The sequence below is a fragment of the Cupressus sempervirens genome, chromosome 7 (assembly GCF_028749045.1).
Source record: "Cupressus sempervirens isolate cs-2001-9-10 chromosome 7, ASM2874904v1, whole genome shotgun sequence".
In the NCBI taxonomy this organism is placed as follows: domain Eukaryota; kingdom Viridiplantae; phylum Streptophyta; class Pinopsida; order Cupressales; family Cupressaceae; genus Cupressus; species Cupressus sempervirens.
Window position 1 is genome coordinate 364201165 of NC_143124.1, and position 17308 is coordinate 364218472.

Genomic DNA, 17308 nt, shown 5'->3' on the forward strand with positions numbered 1-17308 from the left:
GCCCTAAGTCAGATGATTTACTATTTTCTTCATGTAGAAGGGATGAGATGTTGTTACCAGGTACAGTCATGGTGGAGGATTGTGGTTGACTATGCTGATAGGTTGGACATATTGAGAGCTAGGTGCTCGATTCATGGATGTGATTATGGTGTCATAGATTTTGGCATGACATGATTGGATATATAGGTACATCCTTGATGTTCATTAGCTTGGATTTTCTAATACAGTTATGGTGGTATATCTTCTTGTTTGAGGATCATAGTTATTTAGTTTCTTTTGAGGAGCTCATGATGTGCACTTTGAGTTCTTTGATAGTTTGATGCCTTGGTTGATTCTCATGGTTAGAGGATGGTTTTTTATCATTATGTCATGGATAGCTTGGATACACATTTTAGTGGGAGCTTGTGACAGTGATGGGGTGACAGTGCAAGATTAGTTCCTGGTTTGGTTTATATCTTCTTGGTTTGGAGAGGATGGATTTTATGATGCCATAGGTGAATTGGTACCACAGTTGAGTGGGAGTTCTTGACATTGATATATTTATTGAGTGTTTGCAGATGTTGGAGGTTTGTCTTAGATCATGTTGTTGCAGAAGCGTCTTTGACATTTGCATGGTGCACTTGTTATCTTCATGGTGTGTGAAGATGGTTAGATCTTGAGGACTCATGGAGTTCTTGGTTATCTTCATGGTATGTGGAGATGGTTCTTCCTAGTATATGGATATGATTTTCTTCATGGTGTGTGGAGATGGTTGCATCTTGAGGACTCACAGGGTTCTTGGCAAAGGTGTGGTTTATATTTTTTATTTGGCATGTTATCCCTTGTATGAGGATGGTTTCATTATTATGTCATGGTATACTCTTGATACGCGTTTAGAGTTGTGACATGTTATAGTATGTTCATATGGAGCATGTTATCTCTTTAGTTGAGATGGTAAGATCATGTTGTCATGTTTATGTTCCTGAGGCCATGGTTGGAACTTTGACATTGATCTTCGTTTAGTTTCTTGGTATTGAGTACACTGATCATAAGCTGGATATTTCATAATATTGCTATGCTGCATTTGGAGTTGGCATGGATTGATTGGTTATAGGTGCTCATGGATACTTAGAGACGGTGGTGACGCTGATTTCTCTTGGATTAGAGAAGTATTTGTTGGGACGGTTGATGGTTTCAGCAGGAAGTCCGAGGGGCAGTCACCTGATATGGACTTGAGAGGAGATTATTCTTAGATGAGTCTTGGTTGGAGACTTGGGTATCTTGATGAGCATTCTCATTCCCCACTCTTGGTCTACTTGGCGGTTTGCTACTTGAGAGGTATAGCCCATGATTTTCTCTCAGTTGCATTATATTTATGCTTGTCTTTCATGGATATGGATCTTGAGCTATGGTACATGAGTTAGTTCTGGAGGGTTTATTTGAGAGATGGTTTAGCATTGGTTATCTCCATGTGCATATGTTGTTATGTTGATTGAGTTTGGGAGATGGTTTTATATTGGGCATATTCCTTCAATTAGGAATGGTTTTATTGAGTTTGAACTTCTTGTGAGAGGCTTACATCCATGATTAGTTATATGGTATGGTTTTGGGTGTTGTTGAGGCTTCTTGTTGGGGTTTTATAGAGGAGATCATACTTGCACAGTTTACATCTACAGGTGTGTGTAGAAGGACATGATACAGGTTATGATTTGCATGGTTTGTCTGGTCTTGGTTATCTTCCTGGATGTTCAGTTTTGACTACATTGGATTTGAGATTGGTTGGAAATTGTGATCACTGGTTTGTGCTCATGTATGTCATGTGAGAGATGACATGGTTATTCACTTATCTCTTTCTTCTGTTGGTTGTGGAGAATTTGGGAGAGCATTGGAGACTTGTTATGAGAGTTTTTTTCTTCTTGCAGGATATTAGTTTATGTATTGTGGATGTCCTTGATACTACATGGATTCATTTCTTTGAGATGTGTTGAGTGGATTGGTTATAGATTTGACATTATATTTTGCAGTGGGAGCTTCTTGGTATATATGTGGCAGGTATTGGTCTTGAAGCTTGTGATTGCAGGTTGCAGATTGGATATGTCAGTGATATGAGATTCACTTGCTATACCTTTGAGGTATGGATAGTTGGATGGGTTTGGCACTTGCTGTGGGTGCTATTTCAGCTATGGATATTTTGACAACTACGGATACATGTGATTACCTTTGGATCAGGTTATTTGTGCTTGGAATTTTAGTTGGTACAGGATTTTAGGATCTTCTAATGCGACAGTTTGGGTGGTCTTTTCTCTTTGGATGGCTTCTATGTATGTCCAGTGGGAGTGGCATAATAGGAGGTGAGATCATTCATGTTTGAGATGCTGGATACTTTGATTTTGTTGCGGGTACCAGGATGGAGCACTTGGTGTATTTTGATCCATGATGGTGGATGTGCTAGGAGGGATTGTTCCCTTGTTCATTTATGTGGCTACGGATTGACGCTATGCAATGTATACAACAAGTGGGAGATTGTTGAGATAATGGGTGTTGCACACATTGCATAATATTGTTATTTTATTATTTTATTTTTATTATGTAATGTTCTACCTAGATGGACGTGCAACATGTAAAGATTCCCATGGAATATTCTTGATGAGTTGTATTATAACATTGTGATAATATTTTATGTAATTATTTAATATTGGGGAAAAGAATTAAATGCCCAATATTAAATGGGGGGTCAGTGGGTTAGGTAGCACATGGTTTTATAACATGGTTTATGTAATACCACTTGGTGGTTTTGTGGGACTTGCTACTATATAAGCAACCACAAGGGTAGTTGTTGTAAAGAGAGAGAGAGTGACAAAGAGAAGAAAAAAGGCAAGAGTCGAGCAGGACAAGGCTTGACAGGTTAGCCAAGGGAGCATTTGTTAAGGTTGAAAGCATGGCATGGGATGTGTGGATTCATGCTTGTTCACATAGTTTGCTCGGTTGTGGCTATGGCCATGAAAGCTTCCATGGTTGTATGGCAATGGTATTTTTTGCTGAATAATACATGATGATGGATGCTTTTGGAGGCTGGGTTTTTTCCGTCAATGAGGGTTTCCCAGGGTATATCTTGTGTCACAATTTTGTGGGTATGTTGTCTATTCTCTTGCATGTGGATTTTAATTTCATGTTTATTTCAGATCTATTATGGGTTATGTGGAAATGGTTATATTCTTTATTGCCAAGTTTCCTTACAGTTGGTGATGGTGTGGTTAAGTTCACTTAACTTAATGTTATGTGTACTAAAAGATATCCAAGTTGTAATGCAAAAGATTGATGTTATCGCTAACTGTAATGTGTTCTTCATGTTGTCCTATAATAATGAATTGAAAAGGTGTAATAGCTGACTCAGAGAATTGTTTTATAGATTCAACATAAGGGAAGGGAATTTTCCTTTATCATAAATGATATGGATGAAGTGATTGTAAGCAACTCAAAGAGAAGAATGTGAAGATAAGCCTAGCAGAGTGGCAATCAAGGAAAATTCATTGCTAAGGTTTTATTGTGTGATACAAAGTTGGATACTTGGATCCAAGGTTTGTGACTTAGTCTACAAGGTTTGAAAGTTATTGGTTCAGTTGACAAGATAGAGGAAGGAAGTTTGAAGTATAGTACACATAATTATTCTATAAGAATAGTTGAGAGATTAGATGGATAGTGAGTTTGGTGATCTTTCTCTAGAAGCTATATGGATAGTTGGTCCTTCTATCTTCTACAACTCCTAACATGGTAGGCACAATTCTTGACATGGTTAGAATCTTCTAACAAGGATTAAAAGTCTCCTAATAGGGACTCATATGTACTAAATATTGTGATTTAGACTCCTAATAGATTACATCCTCTAACAAGGAATATTTATATTAGTACATCATCTTGTGGGCATCATTCCTACCAAGGTTTTCCCTTTGATCAAGGGTTTTTGTAGTTAATATATCCGATGTAATTTTTTATGTGCATCTTGTTAGGGTTGATGTTTACTTTGATTGTATGGATAAGATTATTTAATGTTGATGTCATGCCCAAAAATACGAGCGCAAAAACACGCAACAAATTTTTTTTAAAAATTAATAATAATAAAATTCACCAAGGTTTAAGAGTTGAAAAGCAACAATAGATTTACTACGTTCATCAAAAGTTTATCATCTTGAGAAGAAATCCATTTCTATAGTTAAATATTTGTCATTAAATTAATATCGCTTTTGATTTTCATTATTTCAATTAGGTTACAACGATATTTTGAAATTATTTTGAATAACAATGCAAATTAAATATGATTAGGAAAATATCATAATCTATTAATCTAACAACAAATTTACGAAGGTTCTAAAATTCTAATACTTTGCTCAGTAAACTCTTAACTATCAATCAATATTCACTATAAAATCATTTAATCATTTAAACATTAATCTTCAAAAGAAAAAAACTTTGAATAAAAGAAAACTAAACTATCAAAATTTAACTATCATAAGTTCTAAACTAATCATAATTAAGACTAATGCTAAACTATATTAAGTAACTTATATACCCTAAAACTAACTATCAACCATATGATAACAATGAACTAAAGCAAAACATAGAAATTAAATTAATTTATACATCTACTTAATTAAAGCAAAACTAAACTGAAAATTATTGCCACAATAAAAGAAAATTTAATCCAACTAAATTTAACGAATACCAAAACCCAAACTTAATTTATACTTAAACAAACTATACTAACAAAAATTACTAACCTAAAACTAACATAATTAATAACTAACTTTTAAAACAAAACAAACCAACTAAATTAAAACTATTAAAATATAAATATAAATATTTACAATTCTCTAAACAATAATAACTACCTTAACTAAATCTAACTAAATCTTAAACTAACTAAAATACTAACTAAATTAAATCTAAATTACACTAATTTTAAGATCTATATTCTAAACAACCATACCTAAACAATTTTAATTAAAACTACAACTAATATGGAAATTTATTAACACTACTATAATATTTATTGCCAACTTACTTTTAACATTATTTTATAAAACTAACACTAAAACTAGAAATGATAAAAAAATAAGCTACCATTTAATAACATAAAATTTTAACTAACCTAAACTACAACTAAATAACTAAATACTAAAACAAACTTATAAATTAATACTATTTACAATTAACACAACAACATAATCTAACATTATTAAAACTAACTAACTAAGATTAAGCAAAACTAAACTATAATCAAAAACTTAAAAAAATAAACTAACCTACACCCTCTAACTTCCCCCCCCCAACCTAAACCTTCACTATCCTTAATGATGAGACCTGTGCTCAAGGACAATGCGCTGCCCCACACATCTGCGTGCTGACGCAGGCCTGTCGAAGCGTAGACCTACTCCCCCCTCGCGTCAGTAGAAGCATGGAAAACAACCAATGCATGGGGAATAGAAAGCAAGGGTGGGTGGAAAGTAAGGAGAAAGATTAAAATTGAAGACTTTGCATTGCTAAAATCAATTCAAACGCAACTCGCCACTGTCCTGCCAGGCACGCAAGTACTCTCGGGCTATGAATTGGGTGGAAGGTATAGGGCTTGAGTCTGCATTAAAACATTATTGAATTGGTTAAAAAATTCATGTCTGCCCAAAGCTTGCGCCTAGGAAAAAAATGGAGGATGAGTTATCACAAAAAGTTTGTTTGGTGGATAGGTGAGGATATTGTATATTTAGCTATTTATAAGTATATATCATTCATTTATATAATTATCATCTATGAGCTTGAGAAATTCAATTTTATTATATATATTTTTCTAATGACTGTTGCAGGAATTTTAAGAAAAACTAAGATATTTTCTCATACATTTTACAGCATCCTGTAGGTGGGTATTTTGAACTTTTAGTTTTATCTTTTTTTTCTTCCTTTTGAAGTATATTTATTTTTTAAAATTTTTAACTTTCTAGTGATAATATTTGAATCCCATTTCAATAATTTAAAGAACACTTTGAGGGGGTAAGAAACATATATCTCAACTCAAAACTATTGGTTTAATGACAATTCTAATAGACAATTAAGTATACCTAAAGTAGGTTCATCCAAGGACTAAGTTTTTTTTTTAATTTAGTAAGAGGGGTTATATTATTTTTCAATAAATCTAATGGGACCTATTTCATATTAAATATACCAAGGATTTGAATGATCCATTATAACTATAATGCAAGAATTATTTTGCTTCCAATAATCCTGAAAATTGAACTTACATTCATAATATAAATTTCATTTTCAGCGTAAAGAAAACTTGAAATTCTACTTAATTAAACCATCATCATTTCATCCTATTTTTTATGTGCAATTCAAATAACTAAAATTACAATTAAACCACAAGATAAGCAATAATACTCAATCACCAATTTCATTGGCAAACCTGATTCAAAGGCTCAGCTTAGAAAGAACCAGGAAGAAAACTCGGCGTCGTTGCCATTACAACAAAGTTTTGAGAAACAATTTACATAGGATTCAATCCTGAATTACAACACTTAAATGAAATTTCCTTTGTGACCCTCAACAAGGGTTTCATATCCAATTCTGCAACACATTTCTTGAACCATAGAGGGAACAAAATCTAATCAGGTGACAACCAAGCATAACCAAGAGACAATCAACATATAAACTCATACATGGTTTACACAATATGATTCACAATGAATCAAAACTAGGGAAAGGTGGATTCTTCCAACCAGGAGAAGTCAAGCACAACACCAAACAGATGCCCAATCGGGGCTATATACCAAGAACTTTCGTTCTTCCATTTCAACATACCATAATCATACAAGGTTTGTGCTGACAAGTAGGGTCCTATAACACCCTACCCTTTCTTCCTCTTCTCATCCTGAGAAAAGACTCTACACTAGTTGGAGTCTAACTAAACAGACCTTTCCCAAAATTGGTCACTTCTACCCTCTCCAAGGGTGAGTAATACCAAAACACCCATGCAAGAAAAACCTCAAAATTGCAAACATAAACATGAAAGGAAATCATCCAAAAATAACATGGTTTTCAAAGCTTCCCAACATACCCACAAACATACAAACATTGAAACAACAACAAGATAGAATACACATGAATCAAGAATGAAATTTGAACAAGGGAGATGAGAATTCCAACCTTCACAAAGAGGTAATGGCCATGAACAAGTTTGAGTAGAGCTTCCCTTTCCTTGCTTCAATCTTCAAGAACTCCTCTCTAAATGTAGAGATTAGATAACATCCTCCACAAGTCTAAGAAGGGCCTCTATATAAGCCTCAAACTCAACCACGAAAAAGGAGCAATAACTATTTCCACCCACTAGCAAATCTAGAAACTCCTAACTCAACCTACACTATGGTTAAACCCTAAGTAGAGATGAGGTGAAGTAACTCAAGGTAACCATGGGCAATTTTCGTAGAAAAGCAAAAAGAAATTTTTTGAGTGGTCTCAAAAGTCTACAAAAGGGGCTTAGGGGTTGGAAAAGACCCCTAACCCATACCCATACCCCTTGGGTATAATTATCTCATGTTTTAAAGCCTTATGAATAGGTTTAGAGCCACACAAAGGCTAGGAAATAAATTAGGACCAATTAACAACTCTAAAATGCAGATTAAGCACTAAACTGGATTAAGGGTGACTAAACTTGATTAAGAACCAAATTAGCAAGGATACACTAACTAAAATTAACTTAGGTACAAGGGTTACACAGCTAACCCTAACTAGCACACTGAAGAACACAAACAATTTATGAGTGTCAAGCAACACCAAAAGAACATAATTATGAGACATTAACATTTACTAAACACGGAAAGATACATACATACATCTCACAATACAATACATGAATTACGAACAACAAGGTTTCCAAAATTAACACATAGAGATCAGTTTTGTTCCTCCGTCGGTTTCCTCGACTAAAATATCTACACACTCATTGCACACATCAGTAGTCCCAAAAATCACATGTACATATATACGTATCAGAAATTCACATAAATTGAACCATAAATCAATCAGGGTTTCTTCCATCCTACTTAATTCTTAACCATTTAAAATCTCTTAAATCAAAGTCTCAATCATACATTACTGATTTCATCAACATACATATATATGAAACATTAAATGACAGTCATCAAATATATCTAAAAGTAACATCACACAACATGAAAAAAATAAAGTATGTTCTAAGCATCAGATAATGTCTCGACATCTCGAGTCGTGATTATCAAAAAGATAAAGTAATAACTAAGGCTGTGAAGGTTCGGGGCGAGGCCTCACAATTGATAAATGTTTTAATTGTTGGATAACTAATTCACCAACCCCACCACACAACCCCCCCCCCCCCCCCCCCCCCCCCCCCCCCCCCCTAGCTATCTTAGTGGACTATTATTTTTGACTATTGAAATCAGAGCATCAAGTCCTTGAAGATAAAGATAAAGTCTAAAGATATTGGATCTTTGAAAAATCATCAAATACAATCATTGCTAAAAAAGATTTGGAAACTTTTGTTGAGGAAGAAAGAGATATTTTCATGTGAGATATGAGAGCTAGAGAAGCACTATTGACTACACTTCCTGAATTTGAATACAATCAGGTAAAGTCACTTGTTACTTAACATTTGATTTGGAAATATTAGTAAAAAGTTTGGAAGTTGATTAACATTCTAAGAAATTTAGGCTACAAAGTTGGATTTGTGCATTTCAAGATGCTAAAATGATGGAAGATGAATCTATAAGAACATATGTAGACAAAATATCCAAAAATTTTGAAGGTATTAAGTATCAAGGAGGAACCAAAGAAGGTGATGAGGTTATATGGAAGATATTGAAGAGCTCAACACCACCATTTAATTTTGTAGTTCAAATGATATAGTTGTTGATCTCTTGTACCAAATATTTCACAAAGGAGACATTGCTTGGGAGACTTGAAGTAGTTGAGAATGAACTTAGACAATTCGAAGAATTGACCATAATTGAAATAACTTTGAGTGCCTTGAATATTTGACCTAGTTTGACAAGGAGCACAAGTGCAAGAGGAGACTTTTCTAGTAGCAACAGATCTGATGAGGATAGAAAGATTGATGTAGGAATAGCCCTTCTGGTAAGAAGAGAAAAATATGGTAAGAAAATCTTTAAATGTTGGACTTGTAATGAATTTTTTCATTATGCATCTAAGTATCCTAAAAGAGAGAAAAATTATAAAGGTGATTTCAAACCTAGAAGAGATAGAGAATGTTTGTATGCAAATGAAGAAGATGATTCTGATGAACATGAAGTAATTGCTAGTGATGATGAAATTGAATTTGTAGCTATTAAAGAAGAAAGTCTAGAGAAAGTAGCTCGAGTGTCACAAGTTGAAAAGAAATCTAATTGGATAATTGATAGTGGTTGTTCACATCATATGAATAGTGATATGAACAATTTTTTTGACTTCAATAGTCAGGATGAAGGCATTGTTAAAGTTGGAAACAATGTAACATGAAAAGTTAAAGGTATTGGATCTATAACTCTTGATTATTAAACTAACATTGAGAATGTATATTTTGTTGATTTTTTAAAGCACAATATTCTAAGTGTTGGACAACTAGTGGATAAAGGCTATTAGTTGTAGTTCACTAAAAAAAACATGCATGATTAGAGATAAAGATAAAGTTAATTGGAATAGGAATAAGATCTAGAGGTAATGTATTTCAGTTGAATCCTACTAAAATGACATTTTTTGGTTGCTAAGGTAGATGAAAATTGGTTATAGCATAAGAGATTTTGTCACATAAACTTTGATAGCATTATGAAGACTAGTAGTACGTTTTCAGTTAGAGAATTGCCTAAGATTGTAAAACCTACTAACACAATTTACAAGGAGTGTGTTTTGGCAAAGCATAATGAAATTTCTTTTCCCTGCAAGAAGTTTACTATTATAAAAAAAATTGGAGATTGTACAAATAGATCTCAGTGGTCCTATGAAGACTAATGGATTCTACAGTGAAAGGTATTTCGTGATCTTAGTTGATGACATTTTAAGAATGGTGTGGGTTTCCTTTCTTGAAGAAAAATCTAAGGCATTTGATAAGTTCAAGATATTCAAGAATAGAGTTGAGATAACAACTCCTACTTTGGGTAGGAATATGACAAATAATCATCCACCTAAGTAGACCATCAAAAATAGAGATAAAGTTGTGATGAAAAGAAGAAGAAAAAATGAAGAACTATGTTTGATATCTAAAGTTGAAACTAAGAATGCGAATGAAGCATGTAAAGATGACTATTGGAAGCAAGCTATGAAAGAGGAATTGGATTAGATAGTAAATAATGAGACATAGGAATTGGTCCACAGACCAACAGAAAAGACTCTAATAGGAACATAATGGGTATTTAGGAACATGATAAATGAAAACAGTGAAGTCGTAAGGAACAAGGCAAGATTGGTATGTAGAGGATACTCACAACAGGAAGGAATAAAGTATGGTGAAACCTATGCTTCTATGGATAGAATTGAAGTAGTAAGGTAATTATTAGCATATGCAACACATTAAAAATTAAAAATTTATTAGATGAATGTCAAGTCATCATTTTTGAATGGAGAACTTGAAGAAGAGGTGTACATTGAACAACTTGAAGGTTGTCCTTTAACAGATGACAAAGACATAGTATGTAGATTGACAAAATCATTGTATGGCTTGAAGCAAGCACCTAGAACCTAGTATACAAGGTTAGAAAAGAATTTTACAAAGCTTGGAAATAGCAAAGGTATGGTAGATAGAAATCTCTATTAGAAAGAGATTGACAATGCATTAATGATCTTGGTAATATTTGTCTATTGTATCATATTTGGAGGAAATGACGATGAAAGTGATAAACTTGTAGAAGAAGTGAAGAAGGAATTGGAAATGAGTATGATAGGAGAAATAAAACATTTTCTAAGATTATAGATTGTACATGATAAAGAAGGAATCTTTATTTATCAAACTAAGTATTTGAAAGATTTACTAAAAGGATTTGGTTTGGAAACATGTAAACCTATTGGAACATCCATGGTAACTAGGCATAAGTTATCTACAAGGGATGAGATAGCTTATATTGAGAAGAAGTATAGATCTATGATTGAAGGATTGCAATAGATTGCAATATATGACTCATAAAAGGTTAGATAGAAAATGCAGTTGAAATTGTTGCAAGATTCCAAGATGATCCTAGAGAAGCACTTTATGTGGCATTAAAAAGGATATTTAGATATCTAAAAGAAACATGAGAATTTGGATTGTGGTATGATAAATCTAATAATTTTACATCATATGGTTATATTGATGCTGATTGGGTAGGCAATATGGATGATAGAAAGAGCACTAGTGGTGGAACCTTATTTCTTGGAGGAAGATTGGTTTCTTGGCTAAGAAAGAAGCAAGATTATACCTTACAAAGTATAGTAGAAGTAGAATATGTTGCAAATAGAATACAATTGTAATCAAGTTAGTTGGATGAAGTAGATGTTGAAGGATTTAAGGATAGAATTGGGTGAACATGTTGTCATACATTATGATAAGACAAACATAGTAAATATGTCTAGAAATCTAGTGTTGCATTCTAAGAACAAGCACATTTCTATCAAGTATCACATGTTGAGAGAAAAAGTTGTAGAAAAGGAAATTAGATTGGATTATGTGAGCACTAAAGAGAAGATTATAGATATTTTCACTAAACACCTTCCCAAAGAGACTTTTAAGTATTTGTGAGGTATGCTAGGGGCTATGCTTCTTCTTACATTAGAGTAGAAGATGCAAGAATGCATTATTCCAATCTAATAGAGCACCATTGTTTATCTAGATTGAACGTTGATGCTTCCTATATGGGGGTGTATCTATAATGGACAGAGTTATCTAGGACTCTTATTGGATGTTATTTTTGAATAGTGTCTTTGGACACTTGAGCTAAGTAAGAATCAATTGTTGTAGAGTTTGATGGTTGTTGAAACCATTGACATTGATGTCAATGGGGGATAGGTTTAGCATGAAATTAGGTTGAAGAAATAAACAAGTTGGAGAAGTACAACATGAGGTTGGAGAGGTACAAAATGGGAGAATGATTGTTGAAGAGGATTTGGAAAGAAAGCTTAATAGTCTTTTATAGTTGGTATTCTTGGAACTAGATGTCTTTCATCTATGTTGTCATCAATGCCAAAGGGGGAGATAATTGGAAGCATGAATGTTGATGATATTCCTATGGGGGAGTATTGTAGAAAACTGAATAGATCATTATCATGATGATATATTATATTCATGATTGTGTTTTTCATTGATGTCAACATACCATTTTTCTATGGTATCTAATAGAAGAAAAATGGAAAGATCAAGTTGGTATGAACAGATTGTTGAGTACATTTAGTAGTGAGGTTAAAGAGTGATACTACTAAGTGTGTAGTATATGTAGCTAACGTCACAAGAATAAGATATTAAGTTTGAAATAAGTTATGCAAGTTTAAGCGAAGATTGTTCTGAGATAGATTTTAAAGAGGCATGTTTTGGTAAATGTGTTATATCTCTTAGTAGATTTATTATTCTAAGAATCCAAAATTAAAGATTTGAAGAAGACATGTTGGTGATGACATGATTAAGTTCACTCATCATAATGTTATGTGTATGGAAATATATTCAACTTCCAAGGTGGAAGATTAATGTTGTCACTAAGTGTAATGTGTTCTTAATATTTTCCTATAATAATTAATTGAGAATGTGTAATAGTTGACTAAGGGAATTGTTTCATGGATTTGATATAAATGAAGGAAAATTTCCTTCTTCATAAATGACATGGATGAAGTGATTGTAAGTAGCATGAAGAGTAGAATGTGAAGATAAGTAGAGCAGAGTGGAAGTGAAAGAAACTTCATTACCAAGGTTTTATTGTGTGATCAAAAGTTGGATACTTGGATTCAAGGTTTATGACCTAGTCTACAAGGTTTGATAGTGATTAGTCTAGTTGACAGGAAAACAGAAAGAAGTTTGAAGTGCAATACATAAAATTATTCTACAAGGAATAGTTGAGAGATCAATTGGACAGTGAGTTTGGTGATCTTGACCCAGAAGCTATTTGGACAATGGATCCTTTTGTGTCCTACAACTCCGAACAAGGTTGGCACAACTTCTAATAGGGTTAGAATCTTCTACCAAGGATTCAAAGTGTCCTAACAAGGGCTCATATGTACTAAATGTTGTAATAGACTCCAAATAGGGTGCATCCTCTAACAAGGAATATTTATATTAGTACATCACCTTATAGGCATCATTCCCATTAGGGTTTTCCCTCTAATCAAGGGTTTCCCTAGTTAACATATCTAGTGTAATTGTCAGTGTGTATCTTGCTATGGTTGTTGTTTACTTTGATTGAATGGATACGATTGTTTAAGGTTGATAGACTATGTTTTAACTATTGGATAACTAATTCAACACCCCCCGCCCCACCCACCAACTCTCAAATTGATTACTCTAGAGTTATGAATACGATATTTATTAAAGAAAATATGATTCATTTCCATTATTTAAGTGGTATTTGGCTAGAGATTAAAATGAGATAGTGGTGAGTTTGATGTGCTTGAGATCTGACAGAAGTGGTGAACTAGTTTCCAATAAGTTCAACATATTCTACAATAACAAAGGAATCAAAAGATAGATGTTAATACCCAAGAGCCCTCCTCAAAATGGAATATCTAAAAGGGGAAATAGAAAAATCATGGATTGTACTAGAATATTGATGATGGAGTAAATTGTGTCACAAAATACTAGAGGGAAGCTATAAGTACATATGTGTATACTTTGAGAAAAGTGCAAGTCAAGAAAAGTACAAATATTAGAATATTTGAATTGTAGTATCAATATGATCATAATGTTAAGTATTCAGAAAAAACTAGAAGCCAATATTACATACCTAAACATAATAGATATTGAAAATTTAATTCTAATAGTTATGAACATATATGCCTAGGATATTCTACTTAGAGTAGAGCTTATAAGTATTTGGACTCTAACACTAACAAAGTTGTGGAAAGTGCAAATGTGAAAGTTGATGAAGATATTGAAAAGAGTGAAGTTGAATTCAAGACAAAACCTGAAGACTATAGTACATTCACATATATGAATGATAGTTCTTTGAGTACTTCACCTGAATAAGAAAACAAAATTGCATATCCTCAGTAGACTAGGAATGCCAAGTTGCAACAAGGAGTTCCCAATTAGTAGACTATGGGTGTTGAGAAATAGGGAAATGATGCCAAGTCATAGAAAGGGGAAGTTTAACATCAAGGAGACAATCCAAAGAACACATAAAATGAACTATAACCTAACCAAGAGAAAGATAATGAACTTGAAATAATTTTTCAAGATGAACTTGTTGAACAACAAAGAAGAAATGAGCCTTTTTTAGAAAAATATGTAAGAATAAATCATGCACATAAATAATTAATTAGTGACAAAGAATCTAGTATTATGAATAGAAAAATACTTATAATTGATACATGCTTACTTTTTGAGATTGGGCCAAAATATGTGAAAGATATTGTGAAGAATAAAGATTGGATATAGGTAATAAATGAATGAATTGAGGAGAATGAAAAGAATAAAAAAATGACCCTAGTGCCATGACCTGAAGACAAAAAATGTTATTGGAACCAAGTTAGTATTTAGGAATAAGATGAATTAAAATGGTGAGGTTACAAGGACCAAGGATAAATAGGTGTAAAAAGGACATTTATGAAAGGAAGATTTCAATTTTGGAGAAACATTTGTCCCTATAGAAAGACTAGAAGGAGTTAGAACATTGCTTCCATACTATGCTTGTAAAGGATTTAAGATGATGGACTAAATTTTCACCATTCCAAAAAAATATTGTGAAAATAAGGAGTATGAATAAAATTAGTGTTTCCATATTTTTAGTGTAAAATTTTTAGCCGAAAACCCTTAATTTTTTGACCTATGTCATAGGTTGGGTTAAAATTTTAAGTCACCTTTTATAACTCAAGGTTTTGTTGAAATGTTTTAATTATGCCATGAACTTAGTCAAAATATATATATACCTTATGGTTTACACTTTAATTTTACTAACTCTTATGTCCTATTAGGAGCTTGTAAATAATAATGATGATATTCCATATTCCTCCCCAATCTCATGACTAAGTGTTAGTGTAGAGGCATAAAGACTATAGTCCAAGTGGTCTGACCCTACATCTAAAGTCTCAAGTACATCATTGTAAGTTGGATTCACTAAGGTGAAAGAATGTTCCCATGTTAAGCCTAGGGTTATCAATGTAAGATGATAGGTTTGTTTTGTGAGAATACTTGTTTTCCTGATCTTACATTCTAAAGGTCAAGTGTAGCATCATAGGTCAAAATGCTTATGCCTAATGTAAGTAAAGATAATATTCTTCAAGGGAAAACATGATTTAGTGTAAGTCATGTTGTAAGGGTCACTTGAAGATACATTTGGGTCTTAAGTTTAAGTGTATAAAGGTTTTTCCATTTAGTTATTAGGTCTCTTGAACTTACATTCTAAAGGAAACCATATGGTTGAAAGTGTGTTATAGGGGTTAATTTGATGTTACAATTAAGCACCAAACATAAGGTCATAAGGTTCATTTTTATGTTTCCTAAAGTTATGGTTGAAGGTGAGTATAAGAGTGGCTGTCTATTTTCAAAGGGTTTTCATTCTAGGATGAAGTGATGCTAATAGTTAGCATATGTTTGTGGCTAAAAAAGGATTTTGATAGTTAAGGATTTTGATTGTCCTAATAGGATATATTTTCACTTTTTTATAATTCTAAAAATATATTGGGTAAATTTTATAGAGTTTTTTATTATGTTGTTGTCAAGTTTTCTATAAAAACCTTACCCTAGTAGGTTTTTGGCCTTATCCATTTTGAAAATTTTCATTAACCTAGGATCATCCAAATGTTCTAAGACTTATGTCTTAAGCTTATCATTGAATAGTTTATTATTCCATTATCTAATTGGTTTTAATCCTAGGTTTTATTTCTAGCGAGAGATCACATTTATTTTTCAAATTTTACATGACTCTTTATGATCTCATGATTAGAGTCATTAGCTTGGAGTCACAAGTCTTAGGTTTTTGGTCTACTAATGTTACTAAATAAGGTTTACTAGAAGATCATAAGTGGTGACTTATGGGTCTACGAATGTCATAATGTCTAAAACAATGTAAAGGCATAGAATAATTTTACATGCATTTTGATCTTATGATCATAATGACACCATAGTATTGTAAGTTCTTTTATGCATATCAATAGGTGTTATGCTCCTACGATGAAAGGAGAAATATAAAAACATAAGTTCTTCTCTATGAAGTCTTGACCATATGCATAGATCAAAAGCCTAAGATCATAAAGTGTAGAATTTTGTGTCAGATGATGCTTGTGATATTACAATGTGGGGGCTAGCATACAAGCATAGAAAAATTGAGCACATGCTAATAAAGTATTCCAAGGATACAAAAAGTGTAAGATTGTAAGATTGCAAGGTAAGATACAAAGACTTCAACATCTACAAAAAAGGTGAAGTGTAAGTATGGAAAAATGAAAGAAGAAGTGTCCCAATGCAATGGTAAAGTAAAGCTAAAATTAGATCCTTCAAGGTTATGGTAAGAAATAAAGATAACTATTACCTTATGGTGGGATGGTTAAGACAATAGTTACAGGAAAAGTTCCTAGAGTTACTCTTAGTATCAGATCACAAGGAAAGAAGAGAGAAGCCCCAATGCTATGGTATCATTGATGTTTAAGATCATAAAGTTTTTGATGCACAATATGAATGTTATAGACATAGTTATAAATGACCAATCTTAAGCTCATAGTTTGAAAATAACATTGCAGATAATGTTTCTAATCTTATGATAAACTAGTAAGCATATGGCCATTAGGAGTGTAAAAGGGCTCTTGATTGATACAAAAAAGGATTGATCATAAGATTACAAGTGTAATTGTTCTTATTTGTAGGGTTACAAAGGGTTTGAATATCAAATAGAAGGTGTAAGATTGCAATCCCTAAACATGATATGAAAAGTATTTTTATTTTCTTTGAGTTGGAAAACAATAGAAACATTTTGACCAATAAAGGTTCAAAAGTAAATTAAAATGATGAATTGGATAATCAAGTTTATGGTCCATGAGGTGACACAAAAATGGAGAATTAAAGATCATGCATATAGGAAATCAATGCAAGAAACAAGTGAATTAAGTATGGAGGACATAAAAGATATTTTCAAGGATTAAACACGATAAA